The following is a 22,321-nucleotide window of genomic DNA, read 5'->3' on the forward strand; positions in this document are numbered from 1 at the left end:
TCGTGTCCATGCTGGCCGAGAAAGAGCTATCCAGCTTAATCCCAATTCTCCTCAACTCCCCTCTAATCCTTCTACCAATTACTTTAAATCTATGCCACCTGGTCATTGACCCCTCTGCTAAGGGAAATAGGTCCTTCCTATCCACTCTATCTAGTCCTGTCATAATTTTATATACCTCAATTAAATCACCCCTCAACCTCCTTTGTTCCAAAGAAAACAACTCCAGCCTATCCAATCTTCTCTCCTAGCTAAAATTCTCCAGCCCTGGCAACATCCTTGTAAATCTCCTCTGTACTTTCTCTAGTGCAATCACATCTTTCCTGTAATGTGGTGACCAGACTGTACGCAGTACTCAAGCTGTGGACTAACCAGTGTTTTATACAGTTCCAGCATAACCTCCCTGCTCTTATATTCTATGCCTCAGCTAATAAAGGAAAGTATCCTTTATGCCTTTTTAACCACCTTATCTACCTGTCCTGCTACCTTCAGGGATCTGTGGACATGCACTCCAAGGTCCCTCTATTCCTCTACACCTTTCAGTATCCTCCCATTTATTATGTATTCCCTTGCCTTGTTTGCCCTCCCCATATGCATTACCTCACACTTCTCTGGATTGAATTCCATTTGCCACTTTTCTGCCCACCTGACCAGTCCATTGATATCTTCCTGCAGTCTACAGCTTTCCTCCTCACTATCAACCACACGGCCAATTTTTGCATCATCTGCAAACTTCTTGATCAAGCCCCCCATATTCAAGTCCAAATCATTTATACCACAAAAGCAAGGGACCTAATACTGAGCCCTGCGGAACCCCACTGGAAACAGCCTTCAAGTCGTAAAAACATCCGTCAACCATTACCTTTTGCTTCCTGCCATTTTGTCCTTGTACAAGACCTTAGTTAAAATACTGTGTCCAGTTTTGGTCTCCTGACATGGTGGGTGATATTGGGGCTTTGGAAAGGGTGCAGAGGAGACTAATTTCCAGTTTAAAGCATCCTGGTTATCAAGATAGGCTAAACGAGCTGGGATTCTACGCTTTAGAGAAGCGTAGACTTGTGGTGGTCTGGATCGAGGTTTATAAGATGATGAAGGGAATGGATTGTGATCCAGTTGACAGTTTGTTCCAAACATTAGGGAGGACCAGGGGTCACAATTTTAAGTTGTATAAGGCCAGATCGAGGTTCGATGTCAGGAGGTGGTTCTTTTCCCAGAGAATAATGGACCCCTGGAACAGGCTCATGCGAGGGACACCGAATCACTGAATTCCTTCAAGCGAGAGCTGGACCTGTTTCTGGCTGGGCCGGAGATCACCTCATACAAAAGGCAGATAATGTAACGCGTAGAATTAACAGGGCCAGAGTGATCTCCTGGACTAGTTTCAATCGCTAAAGGGGTCGGAGAGGAATTTCCCAGATCTTTCCCCCGAAATTGGCCTGGGTTTTTATCTGGTTTTTCGCCTCTCTCGGGAGATCACATCAGGTTTTGGGTGGGGTGGAGAGTGTATATATTGTGATACATAGGGTATAAGGCACAAGGTATCACAATTGTGTGGGACAGGCTGGATGGACCAGAGGGTCTCTTCTCGTCCGTCATTGTTCATATGTTCTTTTACTCCCCCATCTCTCCTGGGTGGGGCATGGCTCTGCAGGCATCGAGCTCTCCAGTACCTCACACTATCCCTCTGCACCGAGTGCCACCGGGCAATTGGACGGCGGAGATCATCACAGCCGAGTTCGATCCTCTTCTCGCCCGACATGCACCTTGGGAGCCACTGGACAGCATTCAGGAATGGGAGCCCCAGCTCATCGTTCCTCTCCCTCACCCTCGGGCACTGAGGCCAGGTGTAACACCTTTCCCTCCCCCATCAACTGCTGAGATCAACCAGCTAAGCACGGACTAGGAATCGGAAATCTGGGCCCTTCCGGGATAATGCAGTTTTTCAACTCAGTGTAGCACTGTGCTGTCTGACACTAACCCCTCCACTGGCCTTCACAACCATCTACCACAAACATTCTCCTTGCCAGCAGCAAGCTGGGCACTGATCAAAGCGACTCGAAATTAATATAACTCAACAGGCCAATACAAAACAAATACAGATTTTTTTTGAAAAGAGGGAAAACACAGCTGAACAAACGAGAGCAAATCCAGAGATACAGAGAGGTAAATAGAGATAGATATTGTCAGACAGATAGATAAATAGCTAGCTATGGAAATATAGATATAGACACACAAATATAGATATCGAGATAGATATCCAGACAGATAGATAGATAGGTATAGATAGGTAACATTAATCCTACATTACAACAGCGACTACACTTCAAGAGTACTTCATTGGCTTTAGGGCGTAGTGAGGTTGTGAAAGGCGCTATATAAATGCAAGACTTTTTTCTTTCTTTATAGAATGATAAAGATATATATAAACAGATATAGGTGTATCTAAGTAGGTAGACAGGTAGAGATTTATAGGCAGCTAAATATAGATACATCCATAGATATGTGATGTAACGTGGAGTCATATTTCTGAGTATCCAGGTCAGAAGTTCAAGTCACAGTCCCAACAACCCCAATGCAGCCCGGGACCGTTCTGTGAATTTGGTAGTTTGTTTGGTAAACAAACAGCGTTCCTGGTGCAGCATGATTGTGTTTATTGTTACGCGCAGTGGTGCCGGTGATTTGAGGGTTGCTAATATCTCTACCCTCCCCCCTCTCCTATTTCCAAGAAACCGTTTCCATAACGCTGCTCAGTGATAGCTACCAAAGGGAGTTGGACTGGGTAAATTGTAGGCCCGATCCAAGCCTGCTCTGATCCAAAATCCGAATTCCAATTGACCAAATCATTTCCTGCTCACCCTTATTATACAGAATCCGTGATCCTGTCATAACCTTAAGGTCGCATAATTCTGAAGTGTTCCTGATTAATCGCGTGACTGCAGGTCACACACAGTCCGCCTCCAGCTAAAAGGATCAGGTTTCTGCAATAAAGAGCTTTAATTTCTATTTGCCTTCAGCTTTGAGTTATTAAATAGTGCGGCTGAGGTACAGGTATTATATATAATCTGTTAATAAAACAAAAGTTACAAGCTCCCCCTGATGACACAGTTGGCAAAAGCAGTGAGTAACAGAAATACAGAGGGCTGAAGGCCCTAGGTTTGATCCGGGCCCGGTCTGTGGGGAGTCGGATCACAGCCGGGGAAGTTGTTAGAGCATCGCAACTGGCCTTTACGCCTCTGGGTTAGGGAGGGGAAAATCAGCCAGCTCCCCATGCCTGATGGAAGTGGGCGATAGGGAAAGGCTTGTGTAGCCATTTGATGACGATAGGCTGGGGAAAAGCAAGGTGTAGAATGGTGGGAGTGCAAGATTGGGTAAATATTCTGGAGCTTTGCTCGATTACCTTTGTGGATCAGATATTATTTATGCACAAGCTTCCCTCAGGAGATTAAATGGGCCAGGTAGAATTCATGATTGATAGACTCTACAGTCTGTCAAAGGAATGGGTCAGAAAGCCAGAATTGCCTTTTCTTATGTCGCTACTCAAACATAGGAACATTGGAACAGGAGTAGGCCATTCAGCCCCTCAAGCCCGCTCCGCCATTTGATAAGATCATGGCTGATCTGTGATCTAACTGCATATACCCGCCTTTGGCCCATATCCCTTAATACCTTAGGTTGCCGAAAAGCTATCTATCTCAGATTTAAATTTAGCAATTGAGCTAGCATCAATTGCCGTTTGCGGAAGAGAGTTCCAAACTTCTACCACCCTTTGTGTGCAGAAGTGTTTTCTAATCTCACTCTCAAAAGATCTGGCTCTAATTTTTAGACTGTGCCCCCTACTCCTAGAATCCCCAAACAGCGGAAATAGTTTCTCTCTATCCACCCTATCTGTTCCCCTTAATATCTTATAAACTTCGATCAGATCACCCCTTAACCTTTGAAACTCCAGAGAACACAACCCCAATTTGTGTAATCTCTCCTCGTAACTTATCCCTTGAAGTTCGGGTATCATTCTAGTAAACCTACGCTGCACTCCCTCCAAGGCCAATATGTCCTTCTGAAGGTGCGGTCTAACCAGGGTTTTGTATAGCTGCAACATAACTTCTGCCCCCTTGTACTCTAGTCCTCGAGATATAAAGGCCAGCATTCCATTAGCCTTATTGATTATTTTCTGCACCTGTTCATGACACTTCAATGATCTATGCACCTGAACCCCTAAGTCCCTTTGGACATCCACTGTTTTTAACTTTTTACCATTTAGAAAGTACCCTGTTCTATCCTTTTTTGATCCAAAGTGGATGACCTCACATTTGCCTACACTGAATTCCATTTGCCACAGTTTTGCCCATTCACCTAATCTATCAATATCGCTTTGTAATTTTATGTTTTCATCTACACTGCTTACAATGCCACCAATCTTTGTGTCATCGGCAAACTTAGATATGAGACTTTCTATGCCTTCATCTAAGTCGTTAATAAATACTGTGAATAATTGAGGCCCCAAAACAGATCCCTGCAGGACACCACTAGTCACATCCTGCCAATGTGAGTACCTTCCCATTATCCCTACTCTCTGTCGCCTTTCGCTCAGCCAACTTCCTAACCAAGTCCCTACTTTTCCCTCAATTCCATGGGCTTCTATCTTAGCTAACAGTCTGTTATGTGGGACTTTATCAAATGCCTTCTGGAAGTCCATATAAATAACATCCATTGACATTCCCCTGGCCACTACTTTAGTCACCTCTTCAAAACATTCAATCAGGTTTGTCAGGCACGACCTACCTTTCATAAATCCATGCTGGCTCTCTCTGATTAACTGAAAATTTTCGAGGTGTTCAGTCACTCTATCCTTAATTATAGACTCCAGCAATTTCCCCACAACAGATATTAGGCTAACTGGTCTATAATTTCCTGGTTTCCCTCTCTCTCCTTTCTTAAAAAGTGGAGTGACATGAGCAATTTTCCAATCTAGAGGGAGGGTTACTGAATCTGGAGAACTTTGAAAGATTATAGTTAGGGCATCTGCAATATGCTCACATTGGACCCTGGGATGGAAACCATCTGGTCCTGGGGACTTGTCACTCTTTAGTGCTATTATTTTCTTCATTACTGTTGTTTTACTAAGCCAATAGTCCAGCACAGTGCGCTCCACTTGTGTAGATCTGATCTGCGCTGTTAACCCAATGTCTCCAGAAATTAACAGACGGATTTGCAGTAATAGTAGATTAATGGTGTGAGAAGATATCCTGAAAGGGATTAAAGCACTGAACAAAACAGTTACATGAGGGTTCAGCCATCTCCTCAGACTCAGCCATCTCCTCAGCTTCCTGTTGCCCCAGTCTCGCCTAATGCTGCCGTCACCCCAGCCTTGCTCGACCCACCATTCCCCCAACGTTGCCCAATCCCGACATCTCTCCATTCTGTATCGGATTACGATTTTCTCACCTCCGTGAACCCCAGATGCACGGACCCATGGTACTGTAATTACATTATTGCATCACTCGGTAACACTTCGAGTCACCGGAACACCAAACTAAAGAAGCTGGGGTCACTGCAATGGTTCTCTATGAAATTTGGCCACCCATTACAGCTTAGTCTGCAACAACCCAAATTGATTTATAACCACTTTGACTGGCAAATAGAAATAATGCTCCGTTGAAAAATTCAAAGCAACATATCCAGTGTAACTGAAGCATCAGAAAGGAGTGCTGTCTTTGGGATCTTGCTGTGCACAAATTGGCTGCTGCGTTTCCTACATTACAACAGTGACTACACTTCATTGGCTGTAAAGGACTTTGGGACGACTTGAAGACCTGAAAGGCGCTACAGAAATGCAAGCTCTTCTTTCCTTCCTTCCTTTCCTATCAACGTCCAGGGTAAATGTCCACCTCAGGCTGTTTGATCTAAGTCTCCTTTCTCTGCCAGCCATTCAGCCCATCTTGCCTGTGCCGGCTCTATTAAAGAGCTATCCAATTAGTCCCACTCCCCTGTTCTTTCCTCATAGTCCTGCAAATGTTCCCATTTCAAATATATATCCAATTCCCTTTTGAAAGTTACTTATTGAATCTGCTTCCAACACCCTTTCAGGCAGTGCATTCCAGATCATAACAACTCGCTGCACAAAATGTGAGAGATGATTAGGAAAATCAATCCTCCATCGTGATGTTTAAAAGCAGTGGTTCCCTCAAAAGCTGGAATAGAAGGTCAGAGCATGTGGAGTCAGGGGACAAGTAGTAGAATGGATAGCAAGCTGGCTACTCCTGAACATTTACCTGACGAAGGAGGAAGCCTCCGAAAGCTTGTGAATTTAAAATAAAATTGCTGGACTATAACTTGGTGTTGTAAAATTGTTTACAATTTACAAAACAGAAAACAGAGAGTGGGGTTAAAGGTAGTTACTCAGACCGGCAAAAGGTGGGAAGTGGCATTCCACAATGATCGGTGCTGGGACCACTGTTGTTCACCATTTATATAAATGATTTGGACTTGGGAATCAGAAGTACAATTTCAAAATTTGCAGACGATACCAAATTGGGGGGTACAGTTAATACCGAGGAGGACTGCAACAAAATACAGGAAGACATTAATGAACTTGCAGCATGAACGTGTAATTGGCAAATGAATTTTAATATAGATAAGTGTGAGGTATTACACTTTGGTCGGAAGAATAAGGGGGCCACATACTGCTTGGATAATAAGAGTCTAAATGGGGTTCAGGAGCAGAGGGATCTGGGGGTACAGATACACAAATCACTAAAAGTAGCGATGCAGGTTAATAAGGCCATAAAACAACAAACCAAGCATTGGGGTTCATTTCTAGAGGGATAGAATTGAAAAGCAGAAGAGTTATGTTAAACTTGTATAGAACCTTGGATTAGACTACACTTTTCTGTTCTTTATTCGTTCATGGGATGTGGGCGTCGCTGGCAAAGCCAGCATTTATTGCCCATCCCTAATTGCCCTTGAGAAGGTGGTGGTGAGCCGCCTCCTTGAACCGCTCCAGTCCGTGGTGAAGGTTCTCCCACAGTGCTGTTAGGAAGGGAGTTCCAGGATTTTGACCCAGTGACGATGAAGGAACGGCGATATATTTCCAAATCAGGATGGTGTGTGACTTGGAGGGGAACGTGCAGGTGGTGTTGTTCCCATGTGCCTGCTGCCCTTGTCCTTCTAGGTGGTAGAGGACGCGGGTTTGGGGGGTGCTGTCGAAGAAGCCTTGGCTAATTGAAGTACTGTGAACAGTTCTGGTCTCCATATTATAAAAAGGATATAGAGGCACTGGAGAAGGTGCAAAAAAGATTTACTATGATGATACCAGAACTGAGAGTTTATACCTATCACGAAAGATTGAGCAGGCTTTTTTCTCTAGAAAAGAGAAGACTGAGGGGTGACCTGATAGAGGTCTTTAAGATTGTGAAAGGGTTTGATTGGGTGGACGTAGGCTTGTGGGAGAGACCAGAACTAAGGGCCATAAATATAAAATAGTCAATGATAAATCCATTAAGGAATTCAGGAGAAACGTTTTTACTCAGAGAGTGGTTAGAATGTGGAACTCGCTACCACATGGAGTAGTTGAGGCGAATAGCATAGATGCATTTAAGGGCAAGATGGATAAACACATGAGGGAGAAAGGAATAGAAGGATATGCTGATAGGGTTAGATGAAGTAGGGAGGGAGGAGGCACGTGTGGAGCATAAATACCAGCAAGGACCTGTTGGGCTGAATAACCTGTTTCTGTACTGTACATTGTATGTAAAGAATCATACAGCACAGAAGGAGGCCATTCGGCCCATCGTGGAAACCCTAATGGTGGCTGTGAGCCTTGGAACAAGTTGTCCTGTAGCTCCCATTCCCAAAATATTCCTCCTGTGACCACAGCCTGGCTTCAGGCAGGAATCTACTCAAATGAACCTGGAATTATGGAAGCTTTTCCAAGTAATCTCATCACTGATGCCTCCTTTGGGAACAATGTAAAATTACTGAGAAGCCATTCCAGTTCGTAAAAATGCCTTGTTTTAATTGCTTAAGGGTAGCACACAGCAGCTCAGCCTTAGAAAATGAAAACTGTTAAATTAATTTACACTTTAAATGGTAATAAGGACACAGTTGTAGGTCTGATCTAATGAAAGTTCCCATTTGAAATGTTTATTCCAGGTTAAGTGAAAGGATAACCCAGCAACCATTTAAAAAAAAACAAGAACAAAGCAAGCCGAGGTCTGGTTAACACAGCCTGATGGATATCTGATGGTTTCCTACAAAGGTTAGATATGATATTTTTTAAAAATGTGTTTATCGTGTGAAGCAAAGCCGGTGAATGAGATTGTTGGACTTTTCTCCTTTTGATAATCGGTGTCAGAATTGAGCATTCCCACATCAGATAAAGCGGGAGTTAGATACACAATAGAGTTCCCTCTATCCAATCCCCAGCAACTTTCCCCAGAGCTCATTGTGAAGTTTTCAATTTACCGGTTTCCTTGATGACTTTCAGGGTAAGATTGCCAATTGCCAATTGATAGAATTTTATTCGACAAGGGTACTAAGAGATATGGAACCAAGGCGGGTAGGTGGAGTTAAGGTGCACTAACTGAATGGTGGAACAGGCTCGAGGGCTAACTGGCCTACTCCTGTTCCTAAGAAAACATTTTGCTATTATGCTTTAAATAAAAGAGGCAATTTCCCATGACAAGTTTTCAGGATGCAAGGATGTGTTAAGAGTACAGATTCATCAGTTGTTGGGTCTGGTGGGTGTCTGACCTGTCCTCTAATGGAATTGCCAGGCAATCCTTGACATCAATGACTGTTCGTGTACAGCAGCACAGTGGAGGGATGGTCAGGATAGTATAATGACGGAAGAGGTGGGGTCTCACAGTCTTCAGAACGATAGGATCAGGATGGGTGGTGGGAGTGGTGAAAGAGTGATGGCTTTGGGCTGGGCAGAAGTGGCATTCTCCAGGTTAGCAGTAACCATGGGAAGGGCAAGGGTGCATTGGTGATCCTGAGAGAGTAGAGTTAGGATGGCACTGAGGAACAGAGAAATACCACTGGAGAGGATCAGACTTGGCAGCCTCTGGGAATTACAAGGCAGCCCAGAGATAAGATCTCCAATAATGCTACTGTCTGGTCCTGACAGGGTGAACTGTTTCTTTAACCAAAGTTCTGCCTTTGGGCATTTAACATTGTTGGATTATCACAGTTTAAAAGTGCTGAGTAAAGATCTGTCCCTCAAATCGTTTTTTTTTTGCTGACAGTGTTCACCAGAAAGCCAGTCGACATCTGCAATGGAAAACGTAACCTGCACTCCCTCGATGGCTCCGTGAGTTGATATAAAGCAGCTGAGTCATTCAGACCAGGGAGAGCCAGATTAGGTCTGTGCTGAGTTCGCTGATCTTCGTAATTGGCGTGCTACAATTAACCTGAAACCCTGCCTGCCCTATCCCTCCAGGGTTGGGAGTGGGGGAAAAAAAGTCGGCCAGGGGTCGTATTCCTGATTACTAATGTCCTGGCCAATAGTTATCCCTCAACCAACATCACTAATAAGCAGATTATCCAAGTCATGTATCTCATTACTGTTCGTGGGATCATGCTGTGCGCAAATTGGCTGCCGTGTTTTCTACATTACAACTGTGACTACACTTCAAAAGTACTTCATTGGCTGTACAGCGCTTTGGGACATTCTGATGTCACGAAAGGCGCTGTAGAAATGCAAGTTTTTCTTTCTATTCTTTAGTACACTGTAATATAACCCTGCAATATAGGACAACTCCTGTCCCATTGCAGCCCTGAAAAGACAACTGGTGTATTTTGAAGGCAGCTCTCCAAAAAAAATCTTAAGCTCCGGGCTCATTTCTCTTGCACTCGATTAATCAGACGGTGTCCCATCGACTCGCTATCAGCTGCGTTCACTGTGAGCATCAATACCTCCGAGAGGAGGCAGGGTTGGTAAGTTTGCAAAGAGGAATCTGTGCTCTCTCGATGGCAGTAACACAGACGCAGTGGTTGCCCAGAAGAACAAGGGTGGGGGGGGGGGGGTTTGATTTGGAGCCGAGGGGGGTCGGTCGTGTATTAAAAGTGGAAGGCCGGAGAGTAGGTGTGGTGTGCCGGCCAGGCTGGGGCTTGCTGGGTATTCACAGGCTCTCTACGTGCTGATTTTCAGGCATATTCGAGGAATTGTTGTTCTTTATTGAATGCGATTCTGTAGATAAGTGGCTTTTTTTTGGAACTGCCTGAGTCAAAGGAAGTAGGGATGGGAGGGGAGGGTGGTCATTGTCTCTCTGTTTGTCTACATGACTGCATTAGCTGGGGAAAAGCTAATCCACATGACAAATGAAGATACAACACAGTATCTGAAGGATACTGCCAACGTACCGGGTGATTAGGCACGGCACAGTCATATGGCTGGCATGAAGGTGATGGGGAGGGCTGCGGACTGATGATTTTAATTGTGTAATGAATCAGGACTCTTCAAGTGCCCCAGACCAAGGATTTTTGGATAACACTGAGTGTCTGACATGGCTGAGAAGGGGAGGCGAGGAAGGGTAGGCCAAACTCTACTTCAAACACAGTAACGTCATTAGAAAACCATGACAGTTCACTTGTTCACAAATGTTAAAGGGACAGTCTTTTAAATGTGCGACGAATGACCTTGGATTTCGACAGTCTCTTCACCACACACTCAGGACGTGATAAAGGCCTTCACAACCCATGACCTACGAACTGTGCTGATCTCATTCTGGGCCACGGTAGGCAGTTGGCCTCAGTGCCCGGGGTGCGTGAGGGGGGAGAAAGGCAACCGCTCCTGATTGCGATCCGATGATCCCTGCTGGAAACCGTGTGTGAGTGTGTGTGTGTGTGTGTGTGTGTGTGTGCGCGCGCACTCGGATGTGATGCCCTCCATAGTCGAATACTCTCATGACATTCGTAGTCTAGGCTCACATGTGGTGAATGGGCCACTTGGCCAAAGAAGCAGAGGGCTGCTGAGCATCATAGGAACCATTATTTTCAGGACAGCAGGGGAGACAACTGGGGGCAGGGCGGCAGCAAAAGGTGTATTAGTTACAAAGGGGTTTTTAAATGACCTTTAAATGAAGACCTTTACTGTTCTGTCCTCTATCTGCCCCTCACCCTCACCCTTTGAAATCTTACTCAGATCCACCCTGCAGCTGGTGTCAGTTCCAGCTTTCACAGAGGCAGTGACCAGTTTGTTAACCACCTTCAAATCATGAGTTATGAGAAAATTAAACCAGCCAATATCTCACACAAAGTACTTCAGTGTTGGGTTACTTTTTAAAAAAAAGAAAATAATAACATTGGCTGAATTTAAAGGAAAATCTGGAAGGCCTCAAGAAGTCTGTTTTCAGAGTTGGAGCTTGCTGCAACCTCAGGTATATATCTCCCCAGAGGCCATCAAAAAGGATGCGCGTCTCTTTAATTTAAGTCCCCCAAAGTGTTTTCAGAGCAGAATGTGTTGGCACAAGCTGTGTTTAACAGGTTTTAATGCAGATACGAGGGGCCATTACCTTAACTCCAGCAATGAATTTCAGTTTCCAAAAACTATCGCGTTGTCTTTTGAGAAAAACCGTTTGCATTTTCCTGCTCAAATCCATCGTTTCCACCCCGCTCCCTTTCCTGAAGGCAATAGTTCCCGTGGGGTACAACAGGCAGCTCGTCAGTGCATTGCCCAAGTGGCCCCTCTTCACATGTCAGCTTAGACAGCAAATGTCAGTCGACTATTCGACAACGGGGGACATCAAGGGAAAATCCGATTCCATCCTCACTCAACATCCGCACATGCTCTTTCTGTCTTGGGTGGTGGGGGAGGGGGTTGGGGGAGAGGGGGGCAGTCACCAGATAGTTGGAATTTATCCCATCCTTGAGACCTTTTGTGGGACCAGAAATGCTGAGCCGACCTAGATCAGGACGGGCCAGAAATGGACTGTGGCAACTTCCGACTTCCTGCACAGGGCAGTGCCTATATCCACCGGGCCAACGGCATCCTGTGACATTTTGGAACAAAAGCAACCTCACCCTAAACTTGCCTGTGTTGTTCAGCTGAAGAGTGCATAGCTGAGAGTTTAACACGCACACATATCTGTGTCGTATGGGTGGACAGGGGAGGGGGGAGTATTAAAAGGAGTAAGTACTAAAATTGATGGCTGTGAAACAGCGCAAAGGTGACCTGGTCCTCATCAATCTACCTGTCGCAGATTTGTCTGTCCATGAGTCTCCGGACGCCATCCTACAACTCATCCGCTTCATCCTGGATCACAATGTCTTCACCTTCGATAACCAGTTCTTTACCCAAACACACGGAACAGCCATGGGGACCAAATTCGCACCCCAATACGCCAACATTTTCATGCACAAGTTCGAGCAGGACTTCTTCACTGCACAAGACCTCCAACCAACACTATACACCAGATACATCGACGACATTTTCTTTCTATGGACCCACGGCAAGGAATCACTGAAGAGACTACACGATAACATCAACAAGTTCCATCCCACCATCAAGCTCACCATGGACTACTCCTCAGAATCAGTTTCTTTCTTGGACACACGAATCTCCATCAAAGACGGGCACCTCAGCACCTCACTCTACCGCAAGCCCACGGACAACCTCACGATGCTCCACTTTTCCAGCTTCCACCCTAACCACGTCAAAGAGGCCATCCCCTATGGACAGGCCCTGCGAATACACAGGGTCTGCTCAGACGAGGAGGAACGCGATGGACACCTACAGACGCTGAAAGACGCCCTAGTAAGAACGGGATATGACGCTCGACTCATCGATTGACAGTTCCGACGGGCCACAGCAAAAAATCGCATAGACCTCCTCAGGAGACTAACACGGGACACAACCAACAGAGTACCCTTTGTCGTCCAGTACTTCCCCGGAGCGGAGAAACTACGCCATGTTCTCCGCAGCCTTCAACATGTCATCAATGAGGACAAACACCTCGCTATGGCCATCCCCACACCTCCACTACTCGCCTTTAAACAGCCACCCAACCTCAAACAGACCATCGTTCGCAGCAAATTACCTAGCTTTCAAGAGAACAGCGTCCACGACACCACACAACCCTGCCACGGTAACCTCTGCAAGACATGCCAGATCATCGACACAGATACCACCATCACACGAGAGGACACCACCCACCAGGTGCATGGTTCATACTCCTGTGACTCGGCCAACGTTGTCTACCTCATACGTTGCAGGAAAGGATGCCCCAGAGCATGGTACATTGGCGAGACCATGCAGACGCTGCGACAACGGATGAACGGACACCACGCAACAATCGCCAAACAGGAGGGTTCCCTCCCAGTCGGGGAACACTTCAGCAGTCATGGACATTCATCCACCGACCTTCGGGTAAGCGTACTCCAAGGCGGCCTTCGAGACACACGACAACGCAAAATCGTCGAGCAGAAATTGATAGCCAAGTTCCGCACCCATGAGGACGGCCTCAACCGGGATCTTGGGTTCATGTCACGCTACACGTTACCCCACCAGCGAACAAATGTTATCTGTTTTTAATATAACGGGTCAGTTGCTGTCTTTTCTATGTTTCTACCTCTCTATCTCTGTTTTTTTTGTTTGTTGTTTTTTTTTGGTGATTTGTATATTCTGAGACCTGGCAGGTAACACCTGTCTGTCTGCACACTGATTGCCTTGGCAACGGGCAGTTGAAAAAACTGTCTGTACTCACCAAGCATTGTTCTGTGAATTATAAATGCGATTTCATTTCGAGGATTTCATTTTCACATCGTTCACCTGACGAAGGAGGAAGCCTCCGAAAGCTTGTGAATTTAAAATAAAATTGCTGGACTATAACTTGGTGTTGTAAAATTGTTTACATGAGCATATTGGTAGGACTGACCATCACACAGCCCTTGTGGAGACCAAGTCCTGACTTCACACTGAGGACACCGTCCATTTATGTCATGTGACGATACCACCGTGCTAAATGGGACAAATTAGGAACAGATCTAGCAGCTCAAAACTGGGCATCCATGAGATGCTGTGGTCCATCAACAGCAGCAAAATTGTATTCCTCCACAATCTGCAACCTCATGGCCCAGTATATCCCTCACTCCTCCATCACCGTCAAACCAGATGACAAACCCTGGTTCAATGAGGAGTGTAGAAGAGCATGCCGGGAGCAGCACCAGGTGTACCTGAAAATGAGGTGCCAACCTGTTGAAGCTACCTGACAGGACTACATGTGATGCTAAACAGTGGAAGCAACATGCTATAGACAGAGCTAAGTGATCCCACAACCAACGGATCAAGTCAAAGCTCTGCAGTCCTGCCACATCTAGATGTGAATGGTGGTGGACAATTAAGCAACTAATGGGAGGAAGAGGCTCCATGAACATCCCTATCCTCAATGATGGCGGAGCCCAGCATGAGTGCAAAAGACAAGGCTTGAAGTGTTGTAACCTTCTTCAGCCAGAAGTACTGAGTGGATGAATCTTCTCGGCCTCTTCCCGAGGTCCCCACCATCACAGATGCCAGTTTCCAGCCAATTCAATTCACCCCATGCACATCGAGAAACGGGTGAGTGCACTGGACACAGCAATGTCTAGGGCTCCCAAAAACATCCCGGCTGTAGTGCTGAAGACCTGTGCTCCAGAACTAGCCGCGCCTCTAGCTAAACTGTTCCAGTACAGCTACAACACTGGCATCTACCCGACAATGTGGAAAATTGCCCAGGTATGTCAAGTCCAAATAAAGCAGAACAAATCCAACCTGGCCAATTCCCACCCAATCATCAGCCTGTTCCTATGGAGGGAATACTTCCTGTGTTCATCTCAACAGTTCCTCTCTCTGCTACTTTAATGGAGGAGCCAACCAGTTAAAGCGGAGAGAAGTTTTAGATGAATATATCAGGTGTTCCTAAGCTTGTACCCCGTAGAGCAATCTCAAGACTGACAGACTTTAACCAAAACAAGTTTGGCCTTCTGATTCTCAGGCTTCATATTTTTTTTCTTCCTGAATTCATAGCCATATTCACTGAATCATACCTTACAGCCAATGTTCCAGACTTTTCCATCACCATCCCTGGGTATGTCCTGCCCCACTGGTAGGACAGACCCACCAGAAGTGGCGGCACAGTGATATACAGTCAGCGGGCGGGGGTGGGGGGGAAGAAGAGGCCCTGGGAGACCTCAGTGTTGATTCCAGACCCCATGAAATCTCATGGCATCAGGTCAAACATGGGCAAGGAAACCTCCTGCTGATTACCACCTACCGCCCTCCCTCAGCTGATGAATCAGTCCTCCTCCATGTTGAACACCACTTGGAGGAAGCACTGAGGGTAGCAAGGGCACAGAGTATACTCTGGATGGGGGACTTCAACATCCATCACCAAGAGTGGCTCAGTAGCACCACCACTGACCGAGCTGGCCGAGTCCCGAAGGACATAGCTGCCAGATTTGGCCTGCGGCAGGTGGTGAGAGAACCAACACGAGGGAAAAACCTACTTGACCTCGTCCTCACCGATCTACCTGTCGCAGATGCATCTGTCCATGGCAGTATTGGTAGGAGTGACCACCGCACAGTCCTTGTGGAAACCAAGTCCCATCTTTGCACTGAGGAAACCGTGTCATGTGGCGATACCACTGTGCAAAGTGAGATAGATTAAGAGCAGATCTAGCAGCTCAAAATTGGGTATGCATGACGTGCTGTAGGCCATCAACAGCAGCAGATTTTTTTCCACTGGAACCTGTATCCTCATGGCCTGGCATATTCCTCACTCTACCATTACCATCAAACCAGATGATCAACCCTGGTTCAATGAGGAGTGTAGAAGAGCATGCCATGAGTAGCACCAGGCGTACCTAAAAATGAGGTGCCAACTCTGGTGAAGCTACAACTCAGGACTACATGCATGCTAAACAGTGAAAGCAGCATGCTATAGACAGAGCTAAGCGATTCCACAACCAACAGATCAGATCAAAGCTCTGCGGTCCTGTCACATCCGGTCGTGAATGGTGGTGGACAATTAAACAACTAACGGGAGGAGGAGGCTCCATGAACATCCCCATCCTCAATGATGGTGGAGCCCAGCACGTGAGTGCAAAAGACAAGGCTGAAGTGTTCACAACCATCTTCAGCCAGAAGTTCCGAGTGGATGAACCATCTCGGCCTCCTCCCGAGATCCCAACGATCACAGATGCCAGTTTCCAGCCAATTCGATTCACTCCACATGATATCAAGAAATGGCTGAGTGCACTGGACACAGCAAAGGCTATGGGCCTCGACAACACAACGTTGCTGTCGGTGGGATCTTGCTGTGCACAAAATGGCTTCCATATTGGCCCACATAAAGACAGTGACTTAAAATTTATTTCATGTGAAGCACTGTTCTGTTCTCTACCCTTCCCGAGGCAACAGCAACTGTCCTAAAGACACCACGAGGAAGCACCATCTTCCGTCTGCAATGCTGTCGCTATTTGCTACTTTGCTCCCTGTCTAATGCAAAAACCACCAGTCCCTGGGAAGCTCCTGTTGGCAGGTTTCGACCCTCATCTGAAGTCGACACAGGTACATTTTCCAGCGGGATTACTGGATAGTGATCAGGAGCAGGAACCCTCGCTGATCTTTTCCCCTCTTTCCTGATCCAGCGACACTGAGGCCAATTGTAGCAATCGCTAGCTGCTAAAATCAGCTAACTTTGAGCACAGCAAGATCCCACAAACTGTAATGTGATAATGACCAGATAATCTGTTTTTAGTGGTGTTGGTTGAGGGATAAATATTGGCCAGAGGAGAACTCCCCTGCTCTTCTTCGAATAATGCCGTGGGAGCTTTTACGACCACCTGAGAGGGCAGAAAGAACCTCGGTTTGCACAGAATTATATAGAATTTACAACACAGAAACAGGCCATTCGGCCCAACTGGTCTATGCCGGCCTACCACCCTACTTCATCTAATACTATCAGCAAATCCTTCTATTCCTTTCTCCCTCATGAATTAACCAGCTTCCCATTAAACGCATCTATGCTATTCGCCTCAACCACTCCATGTGGTGGTAAGTTCCACATTCTCACCACTCTCTGAGTAAAGAAGTTTCTCCTGAACTCCTTTTTGGATTTATTGGTGACTATCTTATATTTATGGCCGCTTGTTTTGGACTCCCCCACAAGTAGAAACATCTTCTCTACCTCTACCCCATTGAACCCCTTCATAATTTTAAAGGCCTCTATCAGGTTTAATGTCTCAACTGAAAGATGGCACCTCTGACAGTGCAGCACTCCCTCACTACTGCACTTGAGTGTCAGCCTGGTTTATGTGCCGAAGTCTCTGGAGTGGGACTTGAACCCATGACCTTCTGACTCAAGACGCAAGGGTGCTACCAAGGCCGACACCAAAAGCAAAACACGAATGAAGTTCAAATTCCAGTCTATGCCTGGCGCTGGCTTTCCGCAGCCCTGTTTAAAGTGTAAATAAACAGGCCCTTCAGGGCATGTGGAAAATCACCAGGGATCTAATCTGATCAGCTACGTCCTTCAGTTAAAAATATCCTGCGTTGTGGAAACTCAACAAAATAAATGTGCCGGCTTCTGTGCTGAATTTCAAATGTCAAGCAAATCTCCAAATGAAATCTGGCTGTTTTTACTTGCCATGGGACACTGAATACATCCATCAGTCCCCTTTCATTGTTTTGACTGGCATGACCACATATGTCTGCGTAAATGTGGGCCTTTTATTTAAGCTAGTGGTGCAATGTGTTAGATCACCAGCAGGTGGGGACACTCGGTCCAGGTTTGATTCCCCCCATTTACTGTGTCTCGACACTGCTGTGGGAAGGAGTTGAGCAGAGGCCAAAAACGGGATGGGGGTTTGGGGTGTGGAGAAGATGGGTGGTGAATGAGAGTGTCACCGGCATGGTGCATTTCTACCAGCAACTGGCTATAGATCGCCAGAGCTAGGAGCCTGAGACTCAGTGCCCTCCTCTCCCACCGGCCAGCCACATGGCCCAGTGAGAGCGGAGCGGGCAGGATACATAACACAAACAGGATGATTCTCAGCCAGGTCCTGGCTGATCTGATGAAGTACAGGCGGGAGAGGTTATGACACGTGGCTCAGCTTTTCGGGTGATGTGTCCCTTTGATGTGTAGGGGGGAGAAATCCCCCTCGCCCCATGTTTAGATGATGCCCCCGGCAGAAAAAATAAATCAATCAGCAGTCGGATGAGGGATCACAAAGGGCAATAGTAGGGTTGCCAACTCATCAGGATTGTCCTGGAGTCTCCAGGTGTTAAAGATTAATCTCCTAAATACCGGGGAGAAAAATCATCGGGGCATTAAAAAAATCAAATTGTGTTTTTTTTTCAATTTTATTGAATACTTCCATTTGCAAATGGGAAAAAAAAATCAGATGTTTGACTGACAGTCAAGAATCATCCAATCGATTGATGAAGAGTCTGTTCGCTTTCTGATTGGTGTGAGAAGCGGGGCACTGTGAGGATGGACGTGTTGGACGACCAATGGCAGGAGAGCTGGGGGGCGGGGCAATTGGAGGTGGGAGGTCATATGATGAAACCTCCAAGAATACATCCAACTGGAGTTGGAAGCCCTCGGCAACAGTGGTACCCAGGCCCTTCTACCTCTCAATTACTCAGCAGGAGACTCGCAGCAGAGCCTCCTACCTGATCGTCTTGTCTTCTACCCATTCCGACACTGTAACTCCCATCAACTCTCTTGCTTTCACACAACAAAGAGCAAGGGACGGCTATCGAGGCAGGATTTCCCCTGCATTCAGAGTGGCCGTGAAAGTCCTCCGTTACCTCTATATCCCTGGCATTCCCCTCCGCTCTCCCTCTCGGAAGGGGCCGATTATTTGTTGGGTGCTAGTTCCAGGAATGCTGGGACCTCCCCTAAATGGCCAGTAACAGCGAGGCTGAATAGCATGTGTCGGCAGGAACCATCGCAGCAGAGTCTGATCCTGTCCCTCTCCTCCCCCCACACATGATAGGGGTCACCGATACGTGATCAGAAGGGCCCCAACCTGGTGCTGAGGTCAAATGTGGAGCCTGAGCTGCTGCCCCCCAGGTGAGCCCCTGTTCACTATTACTGTGCATGCTGGGATAGCCTTATCCCGCCACCCGCTCCCCAATAGTTGTCTCTTGTTTTCTCTCCCTTTCTGTGTCAAAAAAAACTCATTGATGGGCTGTGAAGAGAGATAGAGAAATACAGGAGGAGAAAAGAGAAAAAGGGCAAGAAGGAGAAAGTGAGGGAAAAGCTGAGAGCAGCCCCTGTGGCAGGCTTATAAGTTTGGGTAGGCCAAGATCTCAGGCCCAGCATTTGTCCAATGCTGCCAACTCTTTTGGTAACTGTAGAACATACTGCAGCCATCGGCAGTAATCACGGACCGCTCAACATTGGCACCACTGCGAATAACAGTGAATAGAGTGGGACTAATCGGACAGCTCTTTCAAAGAGCCGGCACAGGTACGATGGGCCGAGTGGCCTCATTCTGCGCCGTTTGATTCTAATACAATTATTTCCACATTGCAGCAAAGCTAATTGGAAAGACTCTCGCAGGAAAAAGCTGTGGTCCTTTTCAGTGTAAGAGCTCCGGGAATGTGAATTGGGCAGGAAGGTTAGGGTTGCAACGAGTGGAATACTGCAAGTTATCCCAAGATAAGAACACAGGAACAGGAGGAGACCATTCAGTCCATCGAGACTATTACATAGGAACAGGGGGAGGCCATTCAGCCCGTTGAACCTGATACACAGGAACGGAGGAGGCCATTCAGCCCGTCGAGACTGTTACATAGGAACGGAGGAGGCCATTCAGCCCGTCGAGACTGTTACATAGGAACAGGAGGAGGCTATTCAGCCCCCTTGAGCAGAGAAGGTTAAGGGGAGATTTGATAGAGGTGTTCAAAATCATGAAGGGTTTTGATAGAGTAATTAAGGAGACACTGTTTCCAGTGGCAGGAGGGTTGGTAACCAGAGGACACAGATTTATGATAATTGGCAAAAAAAACAGGTGGCAGAGGAAAACATTTTTACGCAGCAGGTTATTTTGATCTGGAATGCACTGCCTGAAAGGGTGGTGGAAGCAGATTCAACAATAATTTTCAAAAGGGAATTGGATAAATATTTGAAGGGGAAAAATTTGCAGGGCTATGGGGAAAGAGCAGGGGGAGTGGGACTAATTGGGTAGCTGTTTCAAAGAGCCGGCACAGACACAATGGGTCGAATGGCCTCCTTCTGTGCTGTATCATTCTATGATTCTATGTTCGGTAGGGAGTTCCAGGGTTTTGACTCAGTGACGATGAAGGTACGGTGATATACGTCCAAGTCGGAATGGTGTGTGACTTGGAGGTGATGGTGCTCCCATACACCTGCTGCCCTGTCCTTCTAGTTGGAGACCGTGGCTTTGGAATATATGGAAGAAAATATTCTTGTCAACTTTTACTGACAGTAAGTGGAACGGAAAAGAATTTGAAAGACCTCAGAAACAAGAGCAAACAACTGAAAGGCAAACCTGCCGCATTTTTCACTAAGTGCGGAACATTGATTCAGCAGAACATCCGATGGCTGTGGTTTCAGTCCTGATTGTAATACTTGTTGTGTCAAAGAATAAACCAATTTATCACCATGTGAGATACAGAGCGTGGTGTGAAGACAAAGCATCTCTCAAATCCTTTTTAGTTTCCCAATTTTCTCTTCTCCTCTACTGAAGGCACTGGCTGTGAGATTAGTCTAGGGCAGAAGTGCCAAACGGTAATCAATTGGGAGGCCATTTTACACCCCGCCTGGTTTTCTCCTCCGTCGGAAAACAGGCTGCCGATTCGCTATCGCCCGCTCCGCGCCACTGGCCGAGACCAATTTCACCCCCACTGACTCTTACCACGGTGCAGCACCACGGCCGTTCAGCTATGGGAGGCATCACAGGCAAGTCCAATCCTGTCCTGACCTGATGCTTGGGGGGAGCGGGGTCGGGGGGCGTTGATCAGGAGCAGGAGCTCCGGTTGATTCTCGCCCCAGCCAAGATCAGCAGACTCAGCGCAGACTGGAAATCAAAGTTGGCACCTTCCCTCTACCGAGCTCCGACTAATCCATCCGTGGAGAAAACGGGAGAGACATATGGTGAATAAGAGCAATGTGAGAGGAGCCCAAGATGATACCAGCACCTATTTTGCCTCCCCCTCTGTGTGAAGCTCCTTGTCCCTCTCCTTCAGGATCCTCTTACAACTTTGACCACTTCAACACCTCACCGTGTGGAGGTTAAGAGGGGGGAACCCTCACTCTGTCTCTCTCTTTTCCCAAATGACGCAAAATCAATCTCACCGTTCTGCTCCATTCCCCCGCGTTCATCCCGCCGTTTGGCACTGCTCTCTGTGAGCCATCTGGAGGATAGAAGATGGAGGCACACCGTGGCATTTGGAAGTTGTAACCCATGTTAAACAACCAGCCAGAGCTTGGAGGGAAAGGGGGAGCAGAGAGGCAGGAGGCCCATCTTTGTAGCTGATTCCCCAGCTTTAGCTGCAGTTTCCCTGAATCAGAAAGCTCCCCAGCAGCTCCCATGAGGGTTTTAAATCACAGCCCCTACTCTTTGCAACAAGGCCGCTCCTGTCACCGACATCAATGGAGTGAGATTGAATCGAGGGAGCTGTATATTAGGGAGCATATCGAGGGAGCTCTATATTAGGGAGCATATCGAGGGAGCTCTATATTAGGGAGCATATCGAGGGAGCTCTATATTAGGGAGCATATCGAGGGAGCTCTATATTAGGGAGCATATGGAGGGAGCTCTATATTAGGGAGCATATCGAGGGAGCTCTATATTAGGGAGCATATCGAGGGAGCTCTATATTAGGGAGCATATTGAGGGAGCTGTATATTAGGGAGCATATTGAGGGAGCTGTATATTAGGGAGCATATTGAGGGAGCTGTATATTAGGGAGAATATTGAGGGAGCTGTATATTAGGGAGCATATCGAGGGAGCTGTATATTAGGGAGCATATCGAGGGAGCTGTATATTAGGGAGCATATCGAGGGAGCTCTATATTAGGGAGCATATCGAGGGAGCTCTATATTAGGGAGCATATCGAGGGAGCTGTATATTAGGGAGCATATCGAGGGAGCTGTATATTAGGGAGCATATTGAGGGAGCTGTATATTAGGGAGCATATTGAGGGAGCTCTATATTAGGGAGCATATTGAGGGAGCTCTATATTAGGGAGCATATTGAGGGAGCTCTATATTAGGGAGCATATTGAGGGAGCTCTATATTAGGGAGCATATCGAGGGAGCTGTATATTAGGGAGCATATCGAGGGAGCTGTATATTAGGGAGCATATTGAGGGAGCTG

General features: G+C 46.7%; 1 protein-coding gene across 4 annotated transcripts in view; it reads right to left on the reverse strand.

Annotated features, from left to right (window-relative positions):
* Positions 1-22,321, reverse strand: part of hipk2 (homeodomain interacting protein kinase 2) — a 219,832-nt gene that overhangs the window by 58,548 nt on the left and 138,963 nt on the right. The window lies entirely within an intron of this gene.

The sequence above is a fragment of the Heptranchias perlo genome, chromosome 18 (assembly GCF_035084215.1).
Source record: "Heptranchias perlo isolate sHepPer1 chromosome 18, sHepPer1.hap1, whole genome shotgun sequence".
Lineage (NCBI taxonomy): Eukaryota > Metazoa > Chordata > Chondrichthyes > Hexanchiformes > Hexanchidae > Heptranchias > Heptranchias perlo.